General features: G+C 49.6%; 1 long non-coding RNA gene across 1 annotated transcript in view; it reads left to right on the top strand.

Moving 5' to 3' along the window:
- LOC129665802 (uncharacterized) overlaps positions 1-19,368 on the top strand; it is a 149,916-nt gene extending 130,548 nt beyond the window's left edge. Inside the window, exon 3 of the long non-coding RNA XR_008718426.1 lies at positions 18,321-19,368. This is a non-coding gene — a long non-coding RNA (uncharacterized LOC129665802). The remainder of the gene's footprint in view (positions 1-18,320) is intronic.
- Positions 19,369-20,666: the final 1,298 nt, after the last annotated feature.

Here is a 20,666-nt window from a genome sequence, read left to right as displayed (position 1 = left end):
GTGTGTGTGTGTGTGTGTGTGTGTGTGTGTGTGTGTGTGTGTGTGTAGTGGAAGAACTAGCTACTGATCCTAGTGAAGCCTTAGAAACACAGGTGCTCTGTTGAAAATGCCTGGAGAGGGAAAGAGGAATCTTTGCCTGTGTGTTCCTGCCAAGGCCAAGGCCAGGTGTGTTTCTGGGCAACTCCTGAGGACACCTCCCCACCCAGAGCCTGTCCCTGCTACCTCAGTAATCTCACAGGATTAGAGTGCTGGCTCTGCCTACTTCCTTTCAAAGAGCTGTGACATCACTGCCTCTTAGCCCCCAAGGCTCCTGTGTGGTGTTAGCAGGAGAAAGAACTGCTGTAACTGATGAAAAATCTGACACCCTGGGAGGACATGCCCTTTCCTTGGCTCCATCCATCATGTGTGTGTGGTTCAAGGGTGAAGCTGTCACTCAGATGGCTGGGAGTTGAGAGGGGAAAGCTGGGAGCTGGAACAGGCATCGTTAGTGCAGGGATAAGCTCAGCCAAGGACTGGTGTCATCCCAGGGACTTGAATCCCATGGGATTCAACTGTGAGTCAGTGTGGTTGGTGTCCTTGCTTCTTTTCTAGGCCTCCTACTCTCCCCTGGGACACCATGGTCACAGATCAGGGCTAGTGACTCACTGGGTACCCGAGCCAACTCTAGGGGTGGAGTCTTCTGGTCTCTCACCTCCTGGCATGTGGGCCCTCAGTGTGATGGCCACTGGTTGCTGTCTCAGAAGCTATGTGCGAGACGTGTGTGGACCAGAGGAAGGCCCTCTCACCCTCGGGAGGTCAAGCAGAAGCCACAGCAGGAGCAGATGTCTTTCAAAAGGCTGCGTGGGAAGTCCAGGGCACTCCGTGAGACAGCCAGCTGCAGCCATGAAGCTGGCTCAGCCTGATCCCTGGGGTAAACTTGGCAGTGACCCCTGAGAGGTGGGGGGAGTAAGCCAGAGCCCCAGAGTACAGTGCTGGGCACTGAGAGGGCAGAACAGGTGGAGTTTACCTGAAAGGCCAAGCCAGGCTGCACTGACAAGGCAATGCAATGACCCAGTGCACAGTCCAGCCACCACCTCTCAGGCTTGAGTTTCACCTCTGAGGGAAAGAGCCATTTCGTCTGTTCTCATTGTCAGTCCACAGCTGCCTGGATCGCTGTCCCACCTGATGGCTGTCTGGCTGTCCCACAAGCCTGTCCGTGCAAGAAGAGAAAAAGCAGATTCCCTAACTAGCCGTAGGATACATGGTAGTATTTTAAAAATGCTCCTATCTATTATTTTTAATATTTTCCCCTCTTAGTCTCCGGTTTGGGAGAGAAAAGGAGAGAAAGAACATGAAATTGGATGGGTCAGCATCCAGGAGGGTCTGGTAGGAGTTGGAGGAAGGGGGAAAAAACATGGTTAAAATACACTGGATGAAAAAAAACTAAATAAAAACACATCGAAACACGTGAAGAGGATTGCCTGGGAAAGTGTGCATTTTCCTCCCCTCAGGAGGCCGATGTCTCAAGTTCCTCTCAGAGGTTCACACCAGAGTCAGCTCAGGAATACCAGGCACATTGACCTCAGTGGTCACCTGACACACAGTAGGAAGGCTGCCCAGGGACAGGACTCAGTTCTGTCAGGCTGTCTTTCTCAAGAGTGATGAAACCGACCTGTTTGCATCATGTTTGGTTGGATCTTTTGTTTCATCACCTTTCCATTCCTAGACTTTTCTATGTGGTAGATGTTGGGGGGGGCACACACGTTCAAATATGGGTATAGAGGTCGTAGATTGACATCGGGTATTGGGCCTCAAGTGCCTTCCACCTTTATAGTTTTGTTTTCATATATATATGTTTATATAGTGGGGGGGGCATTATATATGCCTGGAAGTCAGAGGGCAGCTTGTGGGAGTTAGTGCTCTCATTTTATCACGTGGGTCCTAGGGATTGAGCTCACATCATTAGGCTTGGTCACAAGCAACTTTACCCTCTGAGACACCTTCCCCATTGCCCTTTTCCCTTTATTTATCTTCTGCTTTTTTGTTTGAAAGTCATTGGTCTGGAACTTCAGTTGTGGTTCAGGCTATCTCACCTGTAAGCTCCAGGGATCCATCAGTCTCACCTCTTATCTCACCGTTTCTGGGATTACAGGCACCCATGCTATTCCTGGCTTTTTACATGGATTCTGAAGATCCGAACTCAGGTCCTCCCATTTGAACAAACGTTCTACTGACGGAGCTATACCTCAAGCCCCCATTTCCATCCTTATTTCAAGGGTAGAGGGAGGGGGCTTGGAAGCACTATTTAGAGTAAAGGTCATCAACCTCCCAGGCCTCAGGCATGGCACCCACCAGTTAGTCAGGCCCTGTGTTTCTGAGACAGTTCTTGAGGTTCCTTGGGACAGTAAGTCAGTGTCCCAGCTGAGGATGCAAGGTTGGGAGGAGGGGGATGCAGAGAGCTGGTCACTAGGGGACTGGAAGGGTCAGCCCCTTGGGCCTCGCTGGCCTAGAAAGGAGGCAGGTCTAAGGTAGAACCATGCATGTGAGTCGGCCAGAATGAGAGCTTGTGTGAAAGTGTTGGCTCAGGGTGACTCAGTCAACTAGCAGACTATAAAAAAGGGAAATGACTCACTTCCAACCTCGAACAAGAACTCCTAAGGCCAGGCCGCCAGCACCTGTCTGGGACGTGGTTAGTTATTAACGCTGCCAGTAAGAGTGTCATGGGAACAGAGCACAGAGGCTAGAGGCAGCTTGCAGACAGTTGCCCTCATGTTGTTGGGGCTCCTATCCACCTAGCCCCCAAATGCAGACAAGTCCTTAGGTGTAATAGCATCTCTCAAGGTACAAATGCCTTAAAGGAATGGTCTGAGGAGGGGAGCCACAGCCCCTTGTTTCAGAGCCACTGTAAGATCAGGTGCCAGGATCTAGCCTTCCCCATGTCAGGGAAGGCTGCCTCAGCCTCATTCTGCCAGGCTGGTGCCAAACTCCAGAACTCAGGACTCAGTCTGGTCTGGTGAAGGGTTTTGGGAGACACGAGCTGTATCAACTTAAAGGCTTCACCTACAAGTATCTAACTCAGCCACCACCATTTAAGGGTCAAGCATGATGTGGCCCCAGAAGAAGGTAGTGTTTGTCTTGTTATGGAGTCTCCACTCCACTTCCTGAGATTCTTGAGTTGGTGGAGGGCAGAGAGCAGGCATGCCCTGGGGAAAGCTTTGATGGAAAGTTGAGCTAGGAGTTCAGATCAGCTCTGTTTAATCCCTTCTTTCTCCATGCCTGGAAAAGTACAGAATGGAGTGGCTGCTCTCAGATCCCAAATGGCATGCCCGGCCAGTTTTGGGGGAGGCCCAGCCTGGGCACCAGCCATGCCTATTGCTGCCATGGTCTTGCTTTCCAAGTCCATATTGCCAGACAGGAGGAGGAAGCCTGGCAGGGCGCTTTTAGCTACTCGGGCTCCCTAAGGTCCATAAAGGAAGCCCTGGGTCTGAAGAGAAGACACGTATCCTGGTATTTGTGGCTACCGCTACAAAGCCCTCAAGAGCTCCTCCATGCCACCTGCCCACCTGGGCTGCTGGAGGAGCACTGGCCAGGAACAGAGTCCATGCTTCTGGGTGGCCTTGAGGGACGGGCAACCCATGAACTTGCTTTGCTCACTGGCAGGGCTTCCACATCTGTAAAGTGGGAATGATAAGACCTGTCCTGCCTATTGGCAAGGGTATGTGTGAGGCCTGCTGAGATCACCCAGCCTGTGACAGGCCTTGGGAGTGGCTAAGGGCCACCCAGACGGAGGATGCAGCACCAGAGTGCTTACGGTGATTAGCAGTCAATTTAGCAAGGCCTGAGGTCTCGGCTCCCTGGGAGGGTGGCTTTACAGGCACCCACCTGGGGCTTAAGGGCTTCTTTACCTCCCACAGCTGATAAGTCAGGTGGGTGTGATTTGTCTGAGCTGGGCAGGAGCAGCCAGCCTGCCATTGCATCCTCTCCTTCCCTTCTGCAAAGAGCTGGGCAGTGAGAGACATAGATCCCACGGCTCCCATCTCTGAGGGTTCCTAAGAGACCCTGGAGTTGTCAGGTGGAGACTTAGTGAGTTCATGTCCCTTTGTTGGTCTGTATCATCACTGGGGTGCTGTTTCAAGTTACTCCTGCCCTGGGAATTGTCCCAGGGTGTTACTTTCTCACCATCAAGAAAGAAAGCGCCACCTGGGAGCATCAGATTTTATGCATAGGAGGTGCTTTGGGAATCACCACCAAATGTCGGAAAAGTCAAATTCTCAGCATTTCCTTTGCTCTGGTTTATTTTACTTTGCAGGGACTCGCACAGCCATTGAAGGGGAGAGCTGGCATTGAAGGGGCGGAGCTGACACTAATGGGAGCAGCACTGGTAGGGAATACACACTGTGCTAGTGCCCATTTTGTGTAGAGTACTAGCTCAGGTACAGTCCTTGCTCTCACAAAATCAGATTTTGGCCATTAGCCATTTCCATCTCCCATCCAGACCATGGTATTCTTAAAGTCTTCCACTTGAGCAATTTGATGTTGGGGGAATTTTGTCATTCCTGAGGCTGCACACTCAGGTTGCCAACTCCAGTCAAATGACGAAAACCGAGGGACTCTGGACGTGTAGCTTAGTGGTAGAGCACTTGCCTATCACGCATAAGGCCCTGGGTTCTATCACCAGTATTGAAAATAGAAAACTCTCAAGAGAGACAGGTAGAGGTCAGAGCTGCAGGCTGGCTAGCTGTAGTGTTTGAGCACTGCCCGATGCAAAATCCAAAGTGTAGGCCAACAGATAGTTCAATGGGTAATGGTACTTGCCTTCAGGCCTGCTTATCTGAGTTCTGTACCTGGAGCCAACATGGCGGGAAGAGAGAACCAACTCCTGCAAGCTGCTCCCTGGCTCTCATATGTAAGCATCTCCACCAGCCTGCCTCCCCCCCCCCCAAACAAAACAAAACATATCCACATTTAACCTCAGACATGATCTTACTTGGAAAAGGAGTCTATTCAGATGCAGTTTGTTAAGGCTCTTGGGATCATCCTAAATTTTGGGTGATTCCCATATCCAATGGTCTGTCCTTGGAAGAGGACAAGCCGAGCAGGTGCTAGAGGGGTGGAGGCAAAGACTGGACGTAAGCATGAGGAAGCTAAAGGAAGTCAGGGATAACCTGGAAAGCTAGGAAGAAAGACGTCCGCCGTGTTCTCTCTTGGAGCATCTAGAACCAGCTCCCTTGAGACCTTGACTCTGGATTTCTGACCTTGAGAACTTTTAGAGGATGAATCCTGATGTTTCAAGCTACCAGTCTGCTGCAGTTTGTCTCAGCAGACCAGACATGGGTGTGCCCTGGCTCTGCTTGGCTAGTCTCTGCTAAATACAGTCCCCCCCCCATCCCTATTTCTGTGCTCATAGAAAGGGATCCAGCCATCCTTGACTTCCACACCACCCTTCAAACAAGTTTGCAACACACAGTGGCAGAAGTAGCTACCTTAAAACCATGCCCAACTCTGCTGTGACCCGCCTTTGTCAGTAGCAATGTAAGGTCCTTGGGGTTAATATTTCACTCTAGGACTCTAACAGAGCTATTGTTTTCATTCTTTGATGTTTCTGACGTGTGTGAATTCGTTTCTCTTTCCTTTGTGGAACAAGACTGTGAAGACAAATCCTCATGGCAAGGACTTTTTCTCAACTGTATTAATTTCCTGGGCTGATGTAACACATCTCGCATACACTTGGTGATGATAACAATGCATATCTTAAAGTTAGGGAGGCCAGCAGTCTTCAAGGAGACCTCTGGGACTAGGAGTGTGGCTCCGTGGTAGACTTTGTATTGCAGGAAGCTGCCCTGGGTTGGATTACTTGCAGGAGATAGTGCGAGAGAGCAGCCTTGGGTAGGGAGGTGATGGGTCTCATGAAACGGGGCTGCTTTCTCATGGAAGATGGAGGGAGAATTGTTAGTAGTACCTAGTGCTGGCCAGCATTTTATGGCTTGTAGTTACCATCACCCACACACCTGCTTCTGTGGTCACTCCACTTCTCGCTGTAGTCAGATCTCCCTCTGCCTCCCTCCTAGAAGGGCATTTAAGATGGCATCTGGGGCCTCTGTGCATAATCCAGGATAATCTCACCTCAGAGCCTTTCACTCAGTTCAGCCTCCACATTCCTTTGCTGTGTAAGGTGGTCCAGCAGTCAGAACATCTTTGCCTTTATCTTACAGGGGTAGCTAGAACTTGTCAAGTTTAGCACCATAACCGTGACTTTGTCCACACAACAGATTCCACGAGCAGGCATGGAGGGTAAATGGTGGGTAACTACCCAGCATGCACAAAGCCTGTTCTTTTTAAGTACATCCTTTATTTGTGCTGTCCCTTTAAGAGCATTCCCAGCTCTCCTAGGACCAAGATTGGTAGGAGGGGGCTGCCCCAGATTGAAATCCCCATTACAGGAATCATTTAAAGTTCCCCTCTAGGAAGCTTGGGGCTAATGAGATAATTCCTATTAGGAGAGGAAGGAAATGAAGGTGGCCCGACATCCTTTCTGTCTCTAATTTATATGATTCACTGAAACCTCCCCCTCCTCCCTCCTGAGCCTCCCTCCTTTGGTCCCTCCGTCAGCCTCCCCTTTGAATTCTGGTTCCACTGTCCACCCTCTTCTGCCAGCCAGGGCTCTGGTTGCCAGCGAGTCCTAGCATGCCAGGCAACCTGGGAAGGTTGCTTCCCAGACGAGGCATCTGGGCTCTGGTTTTGGCGGCCTTGCCAAATCATGTCTCTTCAACCCTCTCCTCCCTCTCTCTTGTGCCTCACCCAAGTTGCCTACCCAACTCCTGCCCCACAAGGACCAAAGAAGGGAGGAAAGCTGTCAGGAGAGCACATATAATTCCAGGAGGATGGAGAAGACAGAGCTGTGGCTATTTTGTCTTCCTCTTTCCCCGGCTGGACTTTTAAGCACAAGGGAGAGGGGGAACAAGGGAGAGGCTCTTCCCCCCAACCCCCACTGTTTTGTCAGGCTCCCTACACTTTCTATCAAGGTTTTTCTGAAAGTATGAAAACCCAGTTTGATCTTTCACTGGAGAATTTTTTGTCACCCAAGCTTCATGGGGTTTAAAGTCCAGATTCTGCCCTGCGTGCACATCTGGGGGATAGAGGATGGAAGAGCTGGATGGGGAGCCCCATCTCATCTGCCATGTCACTGTAGACTGCCACTCGTTCTCTTTATTTGGTGCCCCCCTCTTTCACTCAGGCATGCTGCAGACAAGGGTAGCCACCCATATGTCCCCTGCCCAGTAGGATCTCAAGCACCCAGAAGAAGCATGGCTGTTTCTTGTCCCTGGCTCACTCTCTTTCCTGTCTTCTTGATCCCCAGGGAAGCCATATGGTGGAGTCTTCCGAGTCAGGGCTAAGAGCCAGCGTGGCTCTGGCCCTGGGGACAGTCCAGCAGCCCTGATGTGCAGTGTGGGTGGCCTGTTCTGTGAACTCCTGCCTGGCCTTGCCTCTGAGAGCCCAGCTGCAGTCTAGGGAAGAAGTGGCCCCATCATGAACAAAGAGTGCAAAGGCCCAATTTCCCTTGTCATTGTGGCACAGATGCCCCAAGGCTACGTGGGGCTGGAAGTGGACAGAGCATCAGAGCCTTGTGGGTACCATTTCCATTTGAGTTGGCCCACCCTTGCTTTGAAGGCTACAGTGATCTGGTGGGGGAGGGGGAGTTAGAGACAGAAGGAGGGTGCAAAAGAATGAGGCAAGAGCTGGTTATCCAGCAGGAGTGTAGCTCAGGGGCTGGAGTGCCTAGTTAGCATGTAGGAGCCCCAGCATGCCAAAAGGAAAAAATAATACAAAAACAAACAAACAAAACCCTGTGCATTTCAGTCGTTAGTCATCATAATAAGAAGGTTCAGAGTTGAGGTTAGCCTTAGTTGATTTAGAATAATGCTTTCTATCAGTAACTGAGCTTTGTCCTTAAGTCCTGTCTCTGCTCCTCAAGACTCCTAGTTTTATCACCTCCTGGTTCTCCCATGTTTTGGGAGTGGCCAAGGAAGGGCAGATGGAAGCGAGGCAATGAGGAATGGTCTGAATGCTAACAGCAAGTTTAGCAATTAAAGACAAGGAAAAAAAAAAAAGGAACAGCAATGGTGAAGAGATCTGGATTTCTATATGTACCTCTCAGCAGTCTGTAAAGAAAAAGGACAGTGGAGCGGGCTCCGTGCCCTTCCTTGGAAATGTGCTGAGTTCATTTGGAAATAGAATACACGGTGGGAGTGAGTGGAAGGGGGCTCAGTCTGTAGTAGTGGCTGCTCCTAGTCTCTTTGGTTTAGGGATGACTTGAAGAGAAAGCAAGTTGTCCAGAATCCTACAGCCTGTCAGTGACTGCCCCTGAACTTGAATCCTGATCTGACTGATTAAGCTCAGGAGTCTCCAGTAAGATAGTCTACACCTGGAGGGTTTCCCATTGGAAGGGAAGAGTGACTTTGCTCAGAGTTCTTTCCATTCTTGTAGAATAGCCACTTCGTGTTGCTGGTAATCTAGCTTGTTCATTCATAAATCTATGCATGCATCATCTACTTATCTACCTACCTACCTACCCACCCACCCACCCATCCATCCATCTGTCCATCCACCCACCCACCAACCCACCCCTCATGCCCATATCCACTCATTTCTCCATTTAATATCCACCCATCATCTGTCCATCTACTCATATAAACAACCACAATCATCTGTTCATCCATGATCATCTATTACTCCACTCATCTACCCACCCATCTATCTATCCACCACCGACCTGCCTATCCACCCATCTGTCCATTCAACAGTCTATCCATCAATTCATCTACCATCATCTACCCACTTACCCAGTCATCCATTTATCCATCATCTACCTAGCCATCTAACCAACCATCCATCCATCCATCCATCCATCCATCCATCCATCCATCCATCCATCTACCTATTATCTGTACATCTAGTCATCCATCCATTCATCATCTGCCCATGTGCCCATTCATCCGTCAGTCCAGCCACCCATCCATATACCTTTCACTGCAGACAGTAATCTTTTTACTCTCAAGAGAAAGATGTCATGGCTGCCCCTGCTACAGTTAGCAGCTGAGAGCTGACAGACCTGAATAAACAGAGAGCACGGTGATCCAGTCCCCGTAAGAGACATAGAATATGAAGAGACTCAGAGAGTCTGGGTGTGGGGGTACCTATTATCTCCAAAGTCCATCTTTAGGAACAGTCCACCGGGGGATCAACAAGGGACCCAGCTTGGCGGGTTCGGAAGGGTCTTTGATCTACCTACAAGTTAATGCTTTGCAGCGGTGAACCGCAAAGCAGCCCCACCCGGTCCTGAGATAACAGGCCGGTGCAATCACAAACTAGCCGCCTCTGATAATGCCGGGTTTTATTGAGGTCTGGTCCCTCACCCAATGGGAGCACATCCGGCAGCATCAAAGGGAGCAGGCGTCACCTTGTGCAAAGAATCCTGGGCCCTCAGGTGTGTGCGTGTCAGGAAGGGTACATGTGTGGCTGTGTGTGCACAAGCTGGCCCGTTGGCAATTACCATTCTGTAGGTCAGAGGCCACCAGCCCCAAAAGGGACTTTGACAAGCCACCAATTCTATTTCCTCTTCAGGCTGGCTCAGCTCCTAAGATTTCTTTTCATATGGTCGGGTCACATCTTGAAGATGAGGGTTCCCCTCATGTCATTTTGCCTCTGCCTCTCTGTCCCAAATACACTTGCTGTGACTGTGATGGAGAAGTGAGGTGGGTGCTTGGTAAAAACGAAACCTGGGATTCACTTCTTTGCTGGCATTGGCAGACTTTGTCGTGACCACAAAGATACATGTCTCATCCATGATAATGGAAGGAACCGGTTGGGATGGCAAGCAGCAGACCGTGTTCCTCTGTGGTGGAAGAGTTAATGGGTGAATTGGCTGCACTGTGGCTCTGGGGAAGGGCTCATCTCCTGCTCCCCCAGGCAGAACCCGGTGGCCTGCTGTTTTTCAGGATGCTGTGTATTATGAATCAGTCTCTGGAGACTAGAGTAGAGAAACACCACAATACAAACAGAACATCTGGCTGCTTTCTCAGGTTTATTTTTTAACATGTTTGCAGGGGTCAGGACATTTGCACAGGCTGGAGGGATCCTAGGGATCAGAATCAAATGGGAGAGATATTTAGGTTAGAATAAGGAGAGGAAGTAAGGGCACCGAGAGCCAACATCAGGGAGCAGCACAGTCCTTGACTCTGAGAATTCCATGTTGTACACAATGACCGTGTTAGAAGTTCCTAGATACAGCCAGGGCCTGGGACAGGCTTGGGCTTGGACCTGGGCTGTGACCTGGACTCCAAGCCCAGCCTCTTTGGTTCTGCTGGACCAGAGCAGCTGTGTTTCTTCCTTATCCCAGGCAGCTGGAAGAGAGCTGCTTGGTAGAGGGTGGGACCCTTGGGAAGGGATGGAGTGGGTAGGCAGGGGCAAGCCTCTGCCCTAGTCTCCTAGAGAAACACTGGCTTCCTCAGTGCACTTTACAGGCTCACACCTGCTCCTTCATCTGTCCACCTGGACAACCAGGTGGAGCCCAAATCAATAGGCAGGAACCAGGGAAGCTATTCACTCCAGTTCTGCCCTGATGTGGTATAGTTAAGACCATCAGAATCTGTGAATCTGTTAGCCGCTGCTCCCTCCCTCCTCTCTTTTTTTTAGATAGGGTCTCATTATGTAGACCAGGCTAGCCTCCAATTCAAGGATCCTCCTGCCTCAGCTTCCTGAGTGCTGGGATTAAAGGTGTGTGCCACCAGCCCCAGCTCCTCAGTCCCTCTCTTCTTCCTCTTCCTCCTATTCTTCCTGCTCCTTCTGTTCCTGCTTGATCTCTTCCTCTCCTCCCTTCTTTTCTTCCCCTCATCTCTTCTTCCTTCTCTTCTGCCTCCTCCCTTTTCTTCCTTCCTCCCTTCTCCACATTCTCCCCTTTCTTTGACATCCTGGACTTCATGATTTGAGCCAAGTGGAATAAAGAGAAGGCTGGCCTTCCAAGGTCACGTGTCTGTTGCCATTGTCCTTGGCCAGGTCTTACTTGTCCACCATTTCTAGGAGGTCCTCTGACCTCTGCAGTCTTTTCGCCCACCCTTGCATGATGTTCCCCGAGCCTTAGATGGAGGAGCTGCGTTGACATGTGACTTGGGGCCAGGCTTCCCATGATCCCGTTGAGCTAGGAACCGTATGCAGCTGTGGTTTTCTGTTAACAGTCTCCACTTGCTGTAACAAGGAGATTCTTGGATGATGGGTAAGAACTATACTTCTCTGTGGATTTAAGGGGAAAATCTCAGAGTCCCACCCCTCACTACATGCAGCTAAGGACTCCTGAGAGAGGGAGAATTAGCCTCTCCCAGGGACAAGCACCCTAACTGGTTTTCCAATGCAAAGATGTCAGCCCTGAAATTGTATACACACAAACAACAAAAAATGGGCTGTCTCTCTTTCTCTTTTTCTGCCCCCCTCCCCCGCGCCTGTGTGTGTATAACTGGAAGTAGGGGTTTAGAGAAACATGGGGAGGGTTGAAGGAAGGAAAGGAGAAAATGACGTAATTACATTTAATTAAAAATATATTAAATTTTTAAAAAGTTGGCTCAGCATTCTACCAGGGTAGGTTGGGAATGAAGTAATGAATGACATAGATGTCTCTGCAGGAGAAAGAGCTGACACTTTTGGACTTAATCCTTCCTCTTAAGGGGTCAGGGCATCAGCTTATTCAATACTCTCGTTTGATTCCTTCATCTAGCTCCTCCTCAGGGTACATTAAACACAAGCAGATTCTGTCTGCTTGGTTCATGTCCTGGGTTCCAGGCTAGCTGGTGGCAAGGAATTCACCCTCTGCCTCTGAGCAAACCCCACTCCCTGATACTGTCTTCAGTCCATCCCTTCTTTGTGGTGGGCAACTTCAGCCTGTGTTGCTCTTACCAGGACTGTGTGCATTCAGGAGGAAGCCGGGGCTTGGCACAATTATTCATGTGAGAGACCAGAAGGTGTCTTTACGAGAAACTGACCCAGCTGCCAGGGACCCCACCCTACCTGTCCCCAGGGACGCCTGCTCCTAAGCTGCTCCCAAGGCTGTCCACCCGACTCTTAATGCAGCTTTGTCTCCAGAGCACCTGTGCCTCCCTCATTGGCCATACTCAGCACCTCCATGCCTGCAGCCTGCAACAGTTTTCCCCAGGGCCTGCGCCAGCTGCAGTGGTGCTGGGCAGGCCCTACAGCGGCCCCACCTGTGCAGCTTGGATTCCATAGGTTCTGCCCCCGTCGTCCATGTTGACTTTATGGAGCTGGGCAAGTACTGGCCATTGGAATTTTTGAAAAGCTTCCCAGAGGATTGTGCTGTGTATCTAGGTTTGAGGAAACAACTGAGGATGTGGGTGGGGGAGGGGAGGGGCTCCTGGGTTAAGCACTCACCACACAAGCATGAGGACTTGAGTTCTAATCCTGAAACCCACACAAAACTGGGCACAGGGTCTGTAAAGTACCTCTGTAATCACAATATTCACCCCAAAAGCTTACAGATCAGCTAGTGTGGTATACACAGAGACAAAAACAACAACAACAACAGGAGACCCGCTCTCCAGCAAGGTGGGCTGACACTGTAGTTGTCCCATCGTTTCCATAAGCAGGTACTGCTCTGGCTAAAGATTTTTTTTTTTTTAAATAAGGGAGTTGGAGAGAGAGTTCGGGGTTTAAGCACACACGCTGCTCTTAGAGAGGACCCAAGTTAGATTCCCACACACACTGGGTGACTTACAACCACCCGTAATTGCAGCTCCAGGGGATCAAACACTCTTCGGGCTCTCAAGGGCACTACAAGCACTTGCCATTCACACACACACACACACACACACATTCGTACACACACTCACATATACAGGCATGCACACACATACACACCACACACATGTAAATAAAATAAATCATTTTAAAAACAATTGCAAAAGAAAAGGACCCTAAAGAACCAGGGTAGAGTCTCTCAAGTGGACGCAACCCTGCCGCCCCTGCTCTATTCATATGGCAGTGCCTAACACTTCCTATCCTCCCTCTGGGATGAGGGTGCTTGTGCATAGAGGTCAGGGACACTGAAGCATCCCCCAGTGCATCACTGGAAGGCCATGGCTGTCACCCTGGAGAGCACATCCTGGTTACTGGAGGGCTTTTGATCGTGTGTATTACAGGGGCCGTGGGTATGGCTTGGTAAGCAGAGCACTTGTGCAAGGGCCCTCTGTGCAAAGCCCTGGCTTCCACCCCTAGACCCTAGGGTGGAATGGTGAGATTTGCATTTCTAACCTGTTCCCACGTGATCACAGAGCTGTTGGTCCAAGTCTATGGATGGAGAAATCCACTGTGGTTATAGAAAATGCCACAACAGAGAACTAAGACAGAAGAAAAAGCCTTTCTCTTATAGGACAGACTTCATGAAGAAAACCATCCCATGCCAGTGAAGCATCAGGGAGCAGCCAGAGCCCAGCCCAGCACCCACCCCCTGTTTCCTTCTTCTTCTCATCAGAGGTCATGAACTTCTCTAGACCAATATGGCCGCTGGAGTACCAGCCACCCTGTCCTAGTTAAAACAATGAAATGAACATTGACAGGCTTCAGGCTCCTTTAGAGCATCTGCCCTGAACTACTCCAAGAACTTCACTTGAATCTCACTGGTCAACTCTTACAGAGCTGTGCCAAACTCCATCACACCAGAAAAAAAAAACCCAAACAGAGTTATATTAACAAATAGAAAGGGGCGGGATAGATATAGATCCTGGGGTGGGCAAGGAGAAGCAGCTTCGGCTCACGTCTGAAAGGTGGAACTTTCCTAAGCATCGTCACTCCTTTGGCATTTGCCATTCGCCAGGTGGTTCCCATGTATTATCTCATTTAATGCCAAGACCTTTGTAAGGTAGATGATAATATTATTTTGTAAATGATGAAACTAAGGCTCTCTCTCTCTCTCTTTCTCTCTCAGAGATTAAGCACCTGCCCAAGTCCCCGGGAGCAAATCTTGTCATTTAACAGCCTGCTTCATAGCTCAGGCTTCCTTCTTGCCTCAGTTGCTCTCAGAGGCCCTGTCTTTTTCTAACTAAGCTTGCAGGATGTTGGCAAGTCCCTTCTAAGGCTAAATCCTGCTGCTAGTGATAAGCTTGTCTCTGCTTATCACTAGCTGTTACCTGTGTCCTTGCTCTGACGCCCCCTTTGGAAAATCTTTGGAGGTGGAGATTGGGTCTGGAGGTTGGGGTAAGGCTTGCCTGGCGTATGGGGTAAGGCTTGCCTGGCGTATTTGAAGCCCCAGGCTCTATCACTGTATGGCTGGAAATGTCTCTGTGGAAGTGTGGACACACACAGTGCAGTCTGAGGCCAGTTTTAATGCCGTGAAGTGAAGGTGTCTACAGTACTGATTGCTCCTAGAAACTCCCAGGAAGGCACCATTGTCTTCACTGTCCCCTGTCCCCAGGACCCCCTACTTGAGCCTGCCAGGCTCTCCGTTCTGTTCCCTCACCTCTCTACCCTGTGTCTGTTTGTGGCCATAGGTGGTGATGCTGAGGACTGAACCTGAGAAGGCAGCCCAGCTAGGGGAAAGGGATCCAGTGGCAGCAACAGAGTCAGGGACAGCCCCTGCTCCCATTGTTAGGGGACCCACATGTTGACCAAGCAGCACATCTCCTACATATGTGTTGTGTTCCTAGGTCTGTCCCATGCATGCTCTCTAGTTGGTGGTTCAGTCTCTGTGAGCCCCCATGGGCTCAGGTTAGTTGACTCTGTAGGTCTTCTTGTGGTGTCTTTGACCCCTCTCGCTCCCTCTATCCTTCCTCCCACTCTTCCACAGCACTCCCTGAGCTCAGCCTGTTGTTCGAGGATCTCTGCATCTGTTTCCATCAGCTGCTGGGTGAAGCCACTTAGAACACAGTTATGCTGCCTGCAAGCACAGCAGAGTGTCTGTAGTAGTGACGGGTTTGCTATCGCCCGTGTTGGTGTCTCAAGTTGGGCCAGTCATTGGTTGGCCGTTCCCGTAATCTCTGTTCCATTTTCACCCCTGCACTTCTCGTAGGCAAGACACATTTTGGGTCCAAAGTTTTATGGGTGGGCTGGTGTGCCCCTCCGTCTGCTGGGAATCCCACCTGGCTACAGGAGGTGTCAACTTCATGCTCCTTAACACCTGCTGCTTGGAGTCTCAGCTAGAGTCACCCTCATAGACTCCCCTGTTCCAGAGATGCCGCCCAACTGATTTCTGTTTTATTTCCTGGTCCTCCCTTGTCTCCTCTCCTACTCTCCCCACACCTTCCCCATGGCCTCTCCCATCCAGTTCCCTCCCTCCATCTACTTCAGATGTCTGTTGTATTTCCTGTTCTGAGTGATATTCAAGCATCTTCCCTTAGGCAGTTCTTGGACACTTTGGGTCTATGGATTATATCATGGTTCTCCTGTACTTTATGGCTAACATCCACATATAAGTGAGTACATACCATGCATATCTCTCTGGGTCTGCTTTACCTTACTTTAGTTTTATCCATTTGCCTACAAATTGCATGATGTCTTTGTTTTTAATAGCAGAGTTTAATAGCAGAGTTATTCCAGTGTGTAAATGTACCATATTTTTCTTATCCATTCTTTGGTTCAAGTACATCTAGGTTGTTTCCAGTTTCTGGCTGTTACGAATAAAGCTGCTATGAATGTAGGTGAGCTAGTGTCCTTGTGGAATGGTGGAGCATCTTTTGGGTATATGCACAGAAGTGATATAGCTGGGTCTTGAGGTAGATCTAGTCCCAATTTTCTGAGAAACCTCCAGATTGATTTCCACAGCGGTTCTACAAGTTTGCAACCAGCAATTGAAGAGTATTCCTTTTGCTTCTCATCCTTGCCAGCATATGCTGTCACCTGAGTTTGTGATCTTAGCTGTTCTGTTGGGTGTAAGATAGAATCTCAGAGTCATTTTGATTTGCATTTCCCTGATGACTAAGGATGTTGAACATTTCTTTAAGTGCTTATCTGTCATTCAGTTTTTAAAGAGGCCAAAAGCCAGGCCTGGCAACTCATGCTTGTAATCCCAGCACTCAGAAAGAAGAGACCTTAAATCTCTGAAGATCACCTTAAGTTTAAGAAGATCACCTTAAATTCAAGGCTAGCCTGTACTACAGAGCAGGAGACTCAAAACAATGAAAACGAATAAATAAAAGAGGCTGGAGATGAGGGCCAAGACAAGGCCGTGTGTTGGACGGCTTGTCTTCTCTGTCGTTACAACCGATAGAAAGACAGTCCGGCACAAAGGGTCAGGGGAGGGGGTTCTGCCTTGGATGTGACTGTGTCACGGTGGTAGAGTGGCCGTAGAGCAATGTCATCAGAAGCATTCCCAGCAGATACTGTCATCTTCACCAACCTTGACTGCCGTTCCTCGTAACCTTTCAGTCCCCCAGCTTCTTCCTCAATCCCTGTGCCTCTCTGTTGCCCTTTCTCCAGGCTGACGGGTGAAGGCTGAGGGCGGGGGAGAACTTTCTCATGCCCTAGCCCCACTTCCCACCTACCACCCACACCCTCCCCTTGTCTGGCTCTACCCTCTGAGGGTGACAGTCTGGGGCCTTGTGTGTTTTGCTTTGGATTTTGTTTTTGTAAATTCCACATGGCAGTCCCTGCTGTCAGTTGCATGTAGTTGCCAAGCAACAGGGAGGAAGCCCCATCACTGCCAATTAATTCGCCAGCTGCGTGGCCTGTCTCCCAGGAGAAAAAGCTTGTGGGGCTCTAAGAGACAGCCCAGGCCTGGTATGAGAGGAGAATGGAAAGTGGAGGGAGGTTGAAGAACTTTGGGTTTGTTGGGTGTGTTTTTAGGTCCAAATGTGAAGGAGTGTGTTGAGGTTCTGAGCTGTCCCTGAGATAAAATGTCCCTATTTGAGTTGGGGCCACCGATCGGAACTCACTGTTTCATTTGTGATTCTTCAGTTGAGATTGTCCCCAGCACTTCCTCAGAGACGTGTCTTCAGGCCTCTTCTCGTCAGCCAGCCCCAGGCCCTATTCCCATCATTCCACTTATCACTGGGAGTCATGGTGGCTGCTCCCCTCTGCAGAGGACACATTTCACCCTGGCTGAGCTTCTAGAACCCAGTCCTCACTACATTGGATGTCAATGTCCTGGCTTTTGCTTGTCCAGGGAGGCCTTGACCATGAGATGCCGCCTGTCCTGCCATGGCCTACAGGGAGGATGGTACTTACCTGACTGGTTCATTTTTGGATCTGAGCACCTCTGTCCACAGGGTACTTACGGATGACCTGCCCACATTTCCCATCTTAGGTTGATGATGGCTGCTGAGTCTGAGACCTGTAAAACAGCCCCCTTTTGTAGGTCAGCACCATATCCCAGTAGCTGGACCCAGTCAGCGCTAAAGTGGGCTACTCCCCTGGGGGACTTTGTGATTTGTTCCTCAGTAGTGTAGATGATGGGGAGTGGGAAGGAGCTGTGAGAAGCTGACCTTGCCTATTGGCCCTCAGAGTGGGAGGAGAAATGCTCCAGGTGTTCTGTGCTGTCCCCTGGGGGACCTTTATCTCTCTCTTTTTTTTTAAATTATACTTTATTTGCTTTGTATCCCCCCATAAGCCCCTCCATCCTCCCCTCCCAATCCCACCTTCCCTCCCCCTTCTTCACGCATGCCCCTCCCCAAGTCCACTGATAGGGGAGGTCTTGCTTTCCTTCCTTCTGATCCTAGTCAATCAGGTTTCATCAGGAGTGGTTGCATTGTCATCTTTTGTGGCCTGGTAAGGCTGCTCTCCCCTAAGGGGGAGGTGATCAAAGAGCAGGCCAATCCAGTTCATGTCAGAGGCAGTCCCTCTTCCCATTACTATGTAACCCACTTGGACACTAAACTGCCATGTGCTACATCTGTGCAGGGGTTCTAGGTTATCTCCATGCATGGTACTTGGTTGGAGTATGAGTCTCTGGGAAGACCCCTGTGTTCAAATTTTCTGATTCTGTTGCTCTCCTTGTGAAGTTCCTGTCCTCTTCTGAGTCAGTTTTTCTACAGGCTAGATGCATGGAGTCTTTGTGAGCATTTTATGGAGAACCAGAGTCTGTTGTTGTGGGGACATTGGCATATGTATGTGTGAACAGGTCTGGATGTGGCACTAGCATGTATGTGAAAGGCTTTTGGGGGATGCCACAGTGTGCAAGGAGATCCCCAGAGCCAGGCTTAAGCCTCTCTTTCTCCTGCTCCTTGACTAAACCACTACGTCCTGACTTCAGGCAGCGCCAACTAGAGCCCAGTGGAATAAAGTCGAGAGATTGCAGTACTGTGAAAGGAGCGGATACTGCCATCTAACTCTTGCTGTCTTTTGGTCCACAGGCGTAGAAGGAGGCTGACCAAGGCCTGTTCCTGATGGCCCATGCTGCTCACTGGAAGCTCTGTGGAACTCTGGAAAATGTGTCCCTGGTCCTCCTTTCAGGACTGGGCTGAGATCAGACTCCCTCTTGAGAGGCAAAAGCCCTGGATTCAATTGAGGAATGTTATTTGGAGAATATAGAAACTTCTAGACCGGGGAGACATTTGGGAAGGAGTAGTCTGTGTTGACTCGAATGAACAAAGACACACATCTCTGGACATGGGGAAGGCTCACCATCGCAGCTCATCAACTGTCTTATAGAAAACAAGCCTCCTGCTGCCACTACCCAGGACACTCTTCCCCACTCAGTCCCTGTCCCAGGTGCCACACTCTTCCCTACCTGACACTACCCCCTGTGCCCACCGTGCCTTTGGACCCAGGGAATCTTCTTATTTGCTCTATTATCTTTGAGCCGGATACAGAGTGAACAGTTAACTACTTTTAAGTTGAATAGCATCTTGATTTTTTATTTCTGTTCCTTGTAAGGAGGTCAACTGTCTGCACATGGTACACAGCCTGACTCCAGAGTGACACAAGATCTGCCCGAGGTTCTGTGGTCTCTTGGAGGTCCGAGCAAGAGGAGAGGCCTGAGTAGGGCTGCCATTTGCCGTGGTCCCCTTGTATTGCTTGCATCATAGGCTGGTGTGCATCTGGATAGGCAGAGATGAGCCCATCACTCATTCCATCCTCTGTGAAAAAAAATGCAGTGAGCCGTGAAGACTCGCAAAGGCTGCAGTCAGGGATCAGCTTCTCCAGGTGCTTCATGGCTGAGCAGTCAGCTCCATTGGTTGTGCCTACTGAGAACCCCTTTCCCTGATGACACAGGCAGCTGTCCAGAGGTCCAGAGCTACGACCTCCACTTGTGCAGTTGGAAATCCATCCTAATGACATCATGATTCCACCTTCTTGACTGTGCACTCGAAGACATTTGAGCTTTTTTGTTTGTTTGTTTGTTTGTTTACAAAATGGATGGACAGTTTGTTTATAAATAAAACAATCCGAGCTTCTTCATGTTGTAGTTGATATATTTGTATGGCTGTTCAGTGATGGGATATTGACTTTAGCTTTTTAGAGTCTCTGTGTTGGAGTTGAGGAGACCTCCTGATGACGTTTAATGTGGCTGAAATCTTAAGAAGACTTACAGACATTCCCCTGTCTCCCTCCCTCTCCCACTTCCTTCTTTCCTAATACACACACACACACACACACACACACACACACACACACACACACACACACGGGCAGCCTCAGGAATTTCTTCAGGTTTTAAGGAATGATGGCCAACTCCTGTCATCTCTAAATATCATCTTTTCTAAAGTAACAGTGGATACAACAATAGAAATGGTTGGAGGGGCTGCCCAGGCAGCCTGCTGTGGAATACCATATTTAGACCATGTATTTAATGGCGACAGGGATGCCAGGGACAGTAGACCTTCAGGCCCCTCCCTATGCAGTAGGAAACAATGTCCCTAACGCCCACATTCTACTTTCTGTGGGAGCTGGGGAGACCCAGTCATCCCAGCCTGCCCAGGACAAGGGATTTCTTGGGACAGAAGATTTGGGGGAGCTAAATCTGGGACAGACTTGAGAAAACTTTCACAACTGGTCATCCTACTGAGTGATCCAGTGACCGTAGAGAAAAGGCTCATGATAGCTTGGCCATTCCACATTCAGAGCTGTGCAGGCCTTCCTGTAGGCTTACAGATAGATGGGATCAGCTGCCCCATCCTTAGCAAACCTGTTATTTGTAGAATGGTAGGCCTGCCTTGTACTGAAAATGATCTTAGGTGTGATAGGTCCCTTGAGACGGTGTCCATCTGAGGAGTGTTGTGAACAATGGACATGGCAGAATTCCAAAGTACCAGACACTGCTCTGGAATATTCCTATATAGGTTACACTTCCCTTTTATTAAAAATGAAGTTGCCCTTGAAGAAGCAAGCCCACAGCCACCAGGATAGCACAGGATGCACTGTGCCATACTCAGGTTCACACGTGTGTATGTGTGTGCAGCACCTGTGCAAACACATGCTATGTAGAATAAACAAAGATCAAAAATTTACATCTTTGCTAGACAGAGACAAAGAGCTGAAATCTTAGGGACGATGTCTGGAAAGCAAGGGACTTGGCTAGGAGACTTCCTGAAAGTCCTTTGAACTCTAGCATTTATTTAAAATATCAAGAGCATGTCGACTGGGGATAAGTGTGTACTTTCTTTCTACAGTCCTCCCTGATAACCTTTGGGTTCAACTCAGAAAGTGTCAAGTGGGACCTCCCAGCTCACTGTTAACCTTCTCAGTCACTGGCTCAA

The sequence above is a fragment of the Psammomys obesus genome, unplaced genomic scaffold (assembly GCF_907164565.1).
Source record: "Psammomys obesus unplaced genomic scaffold, mPsaObe1.curated_primary_1811, whole genome shotgun sequence".
NCBI classification, from domain to species: Eukaryota; Metazoa; Chordata; class Mammalia; order Rodentia; family Muridae; genus Psammomys; species Psammomys obesus.
Note: the sequence above shows the minus strand (reverse complement) of the source record. Positions and strands in the feature narration are given on the sequence as shown.